Consider the following 11,619-nt stretch of genomic DNA (forward strand, 5'->3'; position numbering starts at 1 on the left):
TGAGATTCTCTCCCTCCACTTCCCCCTGCTCTCTCTAAAGTAAATAGATGAATCTTTATTTATTTATTTTTTAAGATTTTATTTATTTATTCATGAGAGACAGAGAGAGAGGCAGAGATATAGGCAGAGGGAGAAGTGGGCTCCATGAGGGAGCCCAATGTGGGACTCGATCCTGGGACTCCAGGATCATGCCCTGAGCCCAAGGCAGATGCTCAACCACTGAGCCACCTAAGTGTCCCAATAGACCAATCTTTAAAAAAATAATGAAGAAAACCTAAATGTTCTGATGTGGAATGCTTTTCAAGATATGGTATTACATAAGAAAAAAAGCCAACAGCACAGCAGAATGTGTAGCCTATCAACATTTGAATTAAAAAGATCTGTATATACATATTTCTATAATTCACAGACTTTCTCTGTAAGAATACATGAGAAACTGCTAAGACTGGTTACTTTTTTAACAAGATTTTGTTTATTGATTGATTTATTTATTGATTTAGTGATTTTATTTATTTATAAAAAGATTTTATTTACTTTTTTATGAGAGACACAGAGAGAGAAAGAGGCAGAGATATAGGCAGAGGGATAAACAGGCTCCCCATGGAGAGCCTGATGTGGGACTTGATCCCCAGACCCGGGATCATGCCCTGAGCCAAAGGCAGACACTCAACTGCTGAGCCACCCAGGCGTCCTTATTTATTTATTTGACACAGAGAGAGAGAGAGAGAGAGAGAGAGCACAAACAGGAAGAAGGGCAGAGGGACAGAGGGACAGGGAGAAGCAGGCTCCCCACTGAGCAAGAAGCCCAATGCAGGGCTCAATCCCAGGACCTGGGGATCATGACCTGAGCTGAAGGCAGACACTTAACCCACTGAGCCACCCAGATGGCCAAGACTGGTTACTTCTGACAGGGGCAAGCGAGGATCTGTGGCCTGAGGGATAGAGGTGGGAGTGAGACCTGTTCATTTTACTTCTATTTTTAATTTGTGTTTATTATTCAATTGCTTAAAATTTTTTTGAGCATTTGCCAGGTATTTATCTTATTCTGTAAGGAGAAGACTATTACTGTCCTCATTTGACAAAGTGGAGACTAAGGTATAAGAGGTAAAGTGCCTTGCCCAGGGTGACACACAGCTATGGCAGCTGAACCAGGATTCAAAACCTGAACTAACTTCAAAATCCAGGGGAATCACCCTGGTATGCCTGGGACTTTTCTTGGTTTATCAGTGAATGTCCCTTATCCTGGGAAATGCTTAAAAACATTCCTGGTTTTCAAACTGAAAGGCTGCATCCTAGAAACTCCTTTAGGCCTGGACCAATTAGGATGGTTGCACCCTAACAAAATGTCAAATCTTGGCCACTTTGTTCTGCTACCTTCCTGACGAACTAACATGTTCTATCAGATCCAGTGTTTACAAGTGCCTATAAACAAGGAACTGGTGCTTGCACCTTTGGACTCCTTTTGAGATCTGTCTCCAGGCCACATCCTTCATCCATGAGAAATTGCCCTCCCTACTGGAGGGGGTCCCTTGCAGGTATGCACTGCAGGACTCTACTTTTCCCTGGACAGATGGTAGGACTCAGAGAGGACTTTTGATCTAGGTCACAAACTCAGTGATCACAGTCAGATTCTCTCTCCCAGGAATGTGGGCGTGGCACTCTGGAGACTCCTTACCTGAAACTGCAAGACCAGAGAGGTCATGGTAACCCTGGCCTGAGGGTGCCACTGGGGCCACATGTGTTGAAGTGAGGAAGTAGGCTTGCCAGATAGAGGAATGAATCCAGTGTCAAATAGCAGCAGACACTTGAGGACAAGGGGGCTGGATCTTGGCCAGGCTACATGGCTTCTCCATTTCAGTTGCAGTCCCCTGTGGGCTTGGTTTCATTGCTGCCCGTGCCCCATGCTACTAGGTGGCCCTATACCTCCCACCAGATCTCCCTTTTTGTCTGGAGCTATTCTAAGAGGGTTTCTACTCTCTAAAAACAGATATTCCCTAAACAACTAAAACCATGCTAATTAAAAGTACAATCTTTGGGATCCCTGGGTGGCGCAGCGGTTTGGCGCCTGCCTTTGGCCCAGGGCGCGATCCTGGAGACCCGGGATTGAATCCCACGTCAGGCTCCCGGTGCATGGAGCCTGCTTCTCCCTCTGCCTGTGTCTCTGCCTCTCTCTCTCTCTCTCTCTCTGTGACTATCATAAATAAATAAAAGTTTAAAAAAAAATACAATCTTTGCTAGGGGTTCCTGGGTGGTGCAGTGGGTTTAAATGTCCAACTCTTGGTTTCGGCTTGGGTCCTGATCTCAGGCTCCTGAGATCAAGCCCTGTGTCGGGCTCCAAGCCCAGCATGGAGTCTGCTTGAGATTCCCTCTCCCTCTCTCTCTGCACCTCCTGCTCATGCCTTCTCTCTCTCTCAAATAAATAAATACATCCTTTTTTTTTTTTTTTTTTTAAAGCAAGTTTTCCTGGGATGCCTGGATGGCTTAGTTGGTAGAGCATGCAACTCAGGATCTTGTGGTTATAGATTTAAGCCCTACAATAGATGTTGAGATTACTTAAAAATAAAAGTTAAAAAAATCATTTAAATTTTTATTTATTTATTTATTTATTTGAGAGACAGAGAGCAAGAGAGTATGAACAGGGAGGAGAGGGAGAAGCAGCCTCCCCACTGAGCAGGGAGCCCCATGGGGGCTCCATTCCAGAATTCTGGGATCATGACCTGAGTCAAGCTCGACCAACTAAGCCACCAAGGTGCCCCTAAAAATAAAATCTTTAAAAAATATATATTAAAAATATGTAACATATATATAAAATACATGTACTCTTTGCTTCCTGAGGGCTGGCAACCTAAGACAGAGAGCAATGATATTGCCCAGTGTAGGGGGCCATAGGACTAATATTCTTTGGTCTTTCAATTCATAGGGCGCTTTTCTTCCCCTTTTTTTTCTTTTAAAAGATTTTATTTCTTTATTTGAGAGAGAGAGAACGAACATGAGTGAGGGGAGGGGCAGATGGGGAGCGAGAGGAAGAGAATCTCAAGCAGACTCTATGCTAAGGGAGGAGCCTATGAGATCTCACAATCGTGAGATCATGACCTGAGCCGAAATCAAGGGCTAGATGCCCAACTGACTGAGCCACCACATGCTCCCTTTTCTTCCTTTTAAAGTAAGTAAATAATAATATTTTCATGGTCAAAGTCTCAAATAATACAGAAAAGATGAAGACGTACCTCTGCCTTCAACAGCCTTATTCTTTTCTTCTAACCAAGGAAATCACTGTTAAAAGTCTGGTGGATGTATATCCTTCCAGACCCTTTTCCGTACATTTCCATTCATACATCTGCTTTTCTCATAAACACTGCCACATACTAGGGGCCACCGTCTGGCAGCCTGTAGGCTTATAATGGATTTTGCTTGACCTAAATAGCATTTTTTTTTAAACTTTCAATTAGTTGCCAATATTTCAAATCGATATATTTTATAAAATCTTGAAAACTTGCAATATAAGGCAACACTGGCCCCACACTTCTGCCTAGAACAGCTGAGCAGCACTAAGTAATGGGCTGCCCCCTGCAGGTGAAACATGAGCCCTCCTCTTCTCCCAGAAGTCTTCCAATGACCCATCTCAACATTGTATGTTGCCTCTCTGGCCCTCATAAAGATTTGCAATTCATTTTTTAAAATTAATTAATTAATTAACTTATTTATTTATGATAGTCAGAGAGAGAGAGAGAGAGAGGCAGAGACACAGGCAGAGGGAGAGCAGGCTCCATGCACCGGGAGCCCGATGTGGGATTTGATCCTGAGTCTCCAGGATCGTGCCCTGGGCCAAAGGCAGGCACTAAACCGCTGCGCCACCCAGGGATCCCTGGCCCTCATAAAGATTTGCTTTTTCAACCTTTGTACATAGTGCTCTGTGGCTCTCTTTTCTCACTTAAAAACCTATCATGGGAATCCCTCTGCAAGTACATACTGATCTACTTTATTCCTTTTTTAAAAAAATATTTTATTTATTTGAGGGAGAGAGAAAGAATGAGTGGGGAGGAGAGGGAGAAGCAGGCTTTCCACAAGCAGGTAGCTTGACACGGGGCTCAGTGCCAGACCCCGGGATCAAGACCTCAGCCGAAGGCAGATGCTTAACCAACTGAGCCACACAGACGCCTCTACCTTAGTCCTTTTGACAGGTACAGTCCATACTCATTATTTGCAGATTCCCTATTTGCAAATTTGCCTACTCTGTAAAATTTATTGGTAATCCCCACATTAACACTCCCAGGGCTTCTGGGGTCACTTGGAGACACATGTGCAGAGTAGTAACACTTTGAGTTGCTTGAGGTGTTATGTTCCAGCTGAGGATGAACAAGGTGAAGCTCTGCTTTCTTGTTTCAGCTTTCACATCACAAACAAATGCCCTTTTGGCAGTCTATTTAATGCCATATTTTTTGTATTTTTGTGCTTGCATTTGTTGACTTCACTTTTTTAAATGAATAAAGCAGTGCTGTAGTGCTATCTGGTGTTCCCAGGATCGAGAAGGCTGTATGTCAGCTGAAACTATTGCAATAATCATTTCACAACACATGCAGATCAATCCATCCTGCTGTATACCTTAAACTTATATGGTGATGTATGTTAATTATTTCTCAATAAAACCGGAAAAAAAGAGAAGGATTTGGCATACCCTATGGAGAAAATACATGTCTTAGATGAGCTTTATTCAGGCATGAGTCAGTGTGGGCTAGCTGTGAGTTCCATGCTAATGAATTAACAATATGTACATCTAGAGAAAAGAGGAAAAAAGAAGCCTATCTGAAAACGAGGCTGCTCCAGAAAGTGCCAAAGTAACTATTTAGCATGCATGACAAACTTAAGAAGAAGGTAGAGTAGTGGCTACGTTTGTGGATTTGTGAGATGACAGCTAATGTAACAGTATAGTTGGTTGTTGTGAGGTTTGGAGGTAAATGTTAACTCTCTTCCCCTAGAACTGACTGGCTCAAACATTTCAGAAGGTGACAAACCAGAAAAAATTGTTACATTTGGAGGCAAGACAGGTTCTGCATATCAGTAAGCTGTAGAATTTCAAAAATACCTGCTAAGTGTCAGACAGGAGAAGGGTTGTGTGGAAGAGCAGGTTTACAACACTGATGAGATTGGCTTGTTTTACGAGGATGCTGGCAAATGAACCTATTTAAGACAAATACCTCCAATGCCCCTGGCTTTAAATCACTGAAAGACTATGTAATTATTTTGTAAGAAGTAATATATTAAGTAAAGGGTCCTGGGACAAGACCTGTGTGTCCAGCCCCATGTCCAGTCTGCTTGAGAATTCTCTCCCTCTCCCTCTGACTCTCCACCCACTATTGCTTGCTCTCTTTTTCTATCTCTCAAATAAATAAATAAATCTTCAAAAAAAAAAAAAAAGGCATGCCCACTTAAAATACTGATAAATTCTGGGGCACCTGGCTGGCTCTATAGGTAAAGCAAGTGACTCTAGATCTCGGTAGAGCCATCAGGGATCCCCTGATACATTGTTTTAATGTGTAGTTTTGTATTATTAGTGAAATTATATCTCTTTTCATATGTTTAGTGACCAGTTTGTAAGGTTTTCATTGAAAAATATAATAGCCAGATTCTCATATAGTTTCCTGCTATTATAGACATTTTTATAAACCTGCATGATGAGGGCAGCCTGGGTGGCTCAGCGGTTTAGCGCTGCCTTCAGCTCAGGGCGTGATCCTGGAGACCTGGAATTGAGTCCCACATCAGGCTCCCTGCATGGGGCCTGCTTTCCCTTTGCCTCTCTCTGTCACTCATGAATAAATAAATAAAATATTAAAAAAAAAACCCTGCATGATGAAATAGAAAACCTGAACACGCCAATTACTAGCAAGGAGACTGAATCAGTAATCAAAAACCTTCCAACAAATAAAAGTCCAGGACCAGACAGCTTCACAGGTGAATTCCACCAAACAGTCAAAAAAAAAAAAAAATTAATACCAATCTTTCTCAAACTCTTCCAAAAAACAGAAGAGGAGAAAACTCTTTCAAACACATTTTACAAGGTCAGTAATACCCTGACAGGAAAAGCAGACAAGAATGCTACCAAAAAAGGAAATAACAGGCCAATATCCCTGATGAACATAGATGCAAAATCCTCAGCAAAATATTAGCAAATTGAATTAACCAATCCATTACAAGGATCATACACCTTGATCAAGTGGGATTTATTCCAGGGTTCCAAAGATATTTCAACACCCACAAATCAGTCAATAGGATACACCACATTAATAGGATGAGGCTAAAAATATGATAATCTCAACAAATGCAGAAAGCATTTGGCAAAACCCAACATCCATTTATGATAAAAACTCAACAATGTGGATATAGAGGAAACGTACCTCAACGTAATAAAAGCCACATATGACAAGCCCATAGCCAACATCATACTCAATGGCGAAAAACTGAGAGGTTTTCCTTTAAGGTCTGGAAGAAGATAAGGATGTCCACTCTCATCATTTTTATTCAACATAGTGTTGGAAGTGCTAGACACAGCAATTAGGCAAGAAAAAGAAAAGGCATCCAAATTGGAAAGGAAGAAGCAAAACTCTCACTATGAAGATGACATGATCTCATATATAGAAAGCACTACAGACTCCATCAAAAAACTGTTAGAACTACTGAACAATCTACTGAACAGGAGAAAATAATTGCAATAAATTAAAGTAAATAAATTGAGTAAAGTTGCAGAAACACAAATATCTGTCATTTTTATACTAATAATGAAATTAAGATAATAATTCTATTTATAATTGCATCAAAAAGAATAAAATATCTAAGAATAAATTTGACCATGGTGGTGAGAGAACTGTACTCTGAAAATTATAAGACATTGATATGAAAGAAGTTGAAGAAGATATAAACAAATGAAAAGATATTCCGTGCTCATATGCTGGAAGAATTAAAAATTGTTAAAATATCCATACTACCCAAAGCAATCTATAGATTCAATGCAATCCCTATCAAAATTCCAATGGTATTTTTCACAGAAATAGAACAAACAATCCTAAAATTTGAATGGAACCACAAAAGACCCTGAATAGCCAAAACAATCTTGAGAAGAAAGAACAAAGCTGGAGATACCACATTTTCTGATTTCAAATTCTATTACGAAGCAACAGTAATGAAAACAGTATAGTACTGGCACAAAAACAAACACATAGATCAATGAAACAGAATAGAGAACCCAGAAATAAACCCACACATATATAGCCAACTAATTCATGATTAAGGAGGCAAGAATATGCAAGGAGAAAGGACAGTTTCATCAATAAGTGGTGTTGGGGAAATTGGACAGACACATGCAAGAAAACGAAGCTAGACCGCTTCTTACATCATACACATAAATTAACTCAAAAAGGATTAAAGATTTGTTTTTGTTTTTTAAGATTTTATCTATTCATTCATGACAGACAAGGAGAGAGAAAGAGGCAGAGACACAGGTAGGAGAAGCAGGCTCCATGCAGGGAGCCCAATCCCAGGACTCCAGGATCAAGTGCTGGGCCAAAGGCAGGTGCCAAACCACTGAGCCACCCAGGGATCCCAGGATTAAAGATTTGAATGTAAGACTTAAAACCATAAAGATCCTAGAAGAAAATATAGTCAGTAAGCTCCTTGACATAGGTCTTGGTGATAATTTTTTGTATCTGACACCAAAGTAAAAGCAACACAAACAAAAATAAAGAAGTGGGGGGATCCCTGGGTGGCTCGGTGGTTTGGCGCCTGCCTTTGGACGGAGCGTGATTCTGGAGTCCTGGGATCAGATCCCACATCAGGCTCCCTGTGTGGGAGCCTGCTTCTCCCTCTGCCTGTGTCTCTGCCTCTCTTTCTCTCTCTCTCTCTCATGAATAAATGAATAAAATATTTAAAAAAATAAATAAGTGGGACTCCATCAAACTACAAAGCTCCTGCAAAGGGCAGCCCCAGTGGCGCAGTGGTTTAGCACCGCCTGCAGCCCAGGGTGTGATCCTGGAGACCCGGAATCCAGTCCCACGTCGGGCTTCCTGCATGGAACCCATTTCTCCCTCTGCCTATGTCTCTGCCTGTCTCTCTCTCTCTCTCTCTGAATGAATAAATAAATAAATCTTAAAAAAAAAATAAAAAGCTCCTGCATAGCAAAGGAAACCACCAACAAAATGAAAAGACAGTCTACTGAACAGGAGAAAATAATTGCAAATTATATATCTGATAAGGTGCTAATATCCAAAATATTAGAACTCAGACTCAGTAGCAAAAAATAAAAATTTGATTTGCAAATGGGCAGAAGAGCTGAATGGACATTTTTCCAAAGAAAACATACAGATGGCCAATAGGTAGGTACATGAAAAGAGGTTCAATATCATTAATCATCAGGGAAATGCAAATCAAAACCAACACTGAGATATATTCTACTAACATCACTGGATTTCAAGGAAAACAAATCACCTTACACCTGTCAGAAGGCTGTTACCCAAAAGAAAAGAGATAACAACTATTGGCAAGGATGTGGAGAAAAGGGAACCCTGGTACACTGTGGGTGGGACTGCAAATTGGTGCAACTATTATGGAAAACAGTTTGTGGTTCCTAAAAAAAAAAAAAAAAAAAAAAAAAAAAAGAACTAACATATCATCCAGCAATTCCAAATTCCACTTCTGGACATTTATCCAAATAAAACAAAAACACTAATTTGAAAAGATATATGGTACCCTCATGTTTCTTACAGCATTATTTATAGTAGCCAAGATATGGAAACAACCTAAATGTCCACTGGTGGATGAGCGGATAAAGAAATTGTATACACACACGTGTGTGTACGCATGTATGCATGGAGTGTTATTCAGCAATAAGAAAAGAACGAAATCTTGCCATTTGCAACATGGATGAAACTCGAGAGCATTATGATAACTAAAATAAGTCAGACACAGAAAGAAAATACTGTGATCTCTTAATGTGGAATCTAAAAAAATTTTTTAAATGAAAAACCAAACTCCTAGATAGATACCTCATAGATAACTCTTGATGGTTGCAAAGGTAAGGGGTTGGAGGTGGGGAAGAAAAACTTATTTTAGTTTAAACACATTGAGTAGGGGCGCCTGGGTGCCTTAGTGTTTGAGCATCTGTTTTTTGTTTTTTTTTTAAGATTTTATTGATTTATTCATGAGAGACAGAGAGAGAGGCAGAGACACAGGCAGAGGGAGAAGCAGGCTCCATGCAGGGAGCCCGACATGGGACTCGATCCTGGGTCTCCAGGATCACACCCTGGGCCAACGGCAAGCACTAAACCACTGAGCCACCCAGGCATCCCGAGCATCTGGTTTTGACTCGGGTTGTGATCCCAGGGTCCTGGGATTGAATCCTGCATCAGACTCCCCATGGGGAACCTGCTTCTCCCTCTGCCTATGTCTCTGCCTCTCTCTCTGTGTCTCTCATGAATAAATAAAAATCTTTTTTAAAAATGTAAATACATTGAATAATTATTTTATTTTATTTTATTTTTTAAGATTTTATTTATTTAACCAATCCGAGTTACCCAGATCTGATATGATCTTGTGTTGGACCTAGAGAAGCTCCAGGTTTGGCACCATCAGTCGCTTACCAATGTCAAAGACCCAAATCCTTTCTCACTTTTTGCTCTGTCACCCACCTTGCCACTACATGGCTGTAACAGTTTCAGATATCACATGGGCTACTGAAAAATCCATAGAGTACGAGACCATCTCTTTAGCATATAAAAAGTCTTCCTGGAAGCCACCTGGCACAACATCTTTCTCATCTCCTAAGTCAGAATTGGGACACTGTTCACCTCTTAAACCAATCCCTGGTAAGGAAAATAGAACTGCTATCTGGGGACTCTGCTTAAAGTCCCCAGATAGGCTAGATGGTCCTGCCTCAACAAAGCATGCTGGCTCATCTTTTTCTGGTCTTTTCTCACCTTTCACCTTATCAACCAGGCCTTTCTGGACCATTTTGTTCACAATGACATCTCCAGCATTCTCTATTTCTCTTCCCTGCTTTATTATTTTTTTTTCTTCCCTGCTTTAAATTCACTTATTTACTTAATTTTTTTAAGTAGCCAATGTGGGCCTTTAACTGATGACCCTGAGATTGAGAGTCACATGGTCTACCAGCTGAGCCAGCCAGATGCCCCTAGTTTATCCTAACAGCATATGCTTACTAATTTTTAAAAATGTATTGCCCACCTCTTTCTTTCTTTTTTTTTTTTTTTTTCAAAGATTTTGTGGGACTCTATCCTGGGTCTCCAGGATCAGGCCCTGGACTGAAGGTGGTGCTAAACTGCTGAGCTATCGGGGCTGCCCTGCCCACCTCTTTCAACCAGAATGTGAGCTCAATGAGTGTAGGGATTTTGCTATTCTATTGTTTTTTTTTTTAATCTTATTTATTTATTAATGAAAGAGAGAGAGAGAGAGAGAGGCAGAGACAAAGGCAGAGGGAGAAGCAGGCTCCATGCAGGGAGCCCAAAGTGGGACTCGATCCTGGGTCCCCAGGATCAGGCCCTGGGCTGAAGGCAATGCCAAACCGCTGAGCTACCCAGGCTGCCCTATTCTATTCATTGTTAAATCACTAGCACATTCTGGCCATATAAATAATACTCAATAAATATTTGTCGAATGAGTGAATGATCCATTTGAATGAATTCCATCTGAATCCATCTCTCAATAAATTCTAAACCCAGGTGAGGAAAAGAAGGGAACTATTTACCAACTCCCCCTACCCCACACCCCAACAACTGCATATCAATAGGACATCTACATGGTCCCCCATGGTCACCCACCAGTCTTTGATCCACGTACAGCATTCCCATCTAGATTTGGGGTTGCAGCCATCACCTGATTGGAGGCACATTTGAGGTGAGGCACAGACCTGGGTGCTAGCTGTAATGCCCCAACATTCCACAAACGATCACAACCACCCCCTCTGTGTCATACCTTAGCCAAGAACCTCTGCTCCAGGCCACTGTGCAGTCACGTGAAGGCTTGGGGTCCATTGTCCTGCGTCCCCCTCCTCAGTGACTTCTGCATACATGCTGTTTACATTTGCCCCACCTGTGCTCATGGTCCCTCCACCTGCTCAACCTCCCAGGCACAGCCACTTCAGGAACCCACTGCCGCTTCTCAGACCTCAACTTTGTTCTCCTAATTCCCTCTTTTCTTGTCCCTTACGGTAATGGGACTGCTCTGTATCCTCACCACCGCCTCTTTTGCTTTCTTGCTTACTGTTCCGTTTACTGCCCACTCAGTGTGGACACACAGGCAGCTCTACTGCCCTAGAGTTCCTGTCCTCCAACTGCCCAGTCTACCCACTGTGTCAGTCCCCAAGCAGGGGACCCCCTAGTCCCTGCTGCTACTTATGCAACCATTGGGCTGGTGGAAGTGGCCCCAAACCCAACCTAGCTGGAGGGACCTGTCCAGGGAGCATGACCACCACCCCAGAACCACCAGCCACTCTTTCCTGGAGCTGTTTGGGGTCCTGCCATCCCATTGGCCTGCAGAGTGGGAAGGAAATGGTAAGACAAAGGAGGTTCAGAAATATGGGGCCTCAGTGCCCTGGGCTGTCCAACCTGGGGGAGA

The sequence above is a fragment of the Canis lupus genome, chromosome 2 (genome assembly GCF_048164855.1).
Source record: "Canis lupus baileyi chromosome 2, mCanLup2.hap1, whole genome shotgun sequence".
NCBI classification, from domain to species: Eukaryota; Metazoa; Chordata; class Mammalia; order Carnivora; family Canidae; genus Canis; species Canis lupus.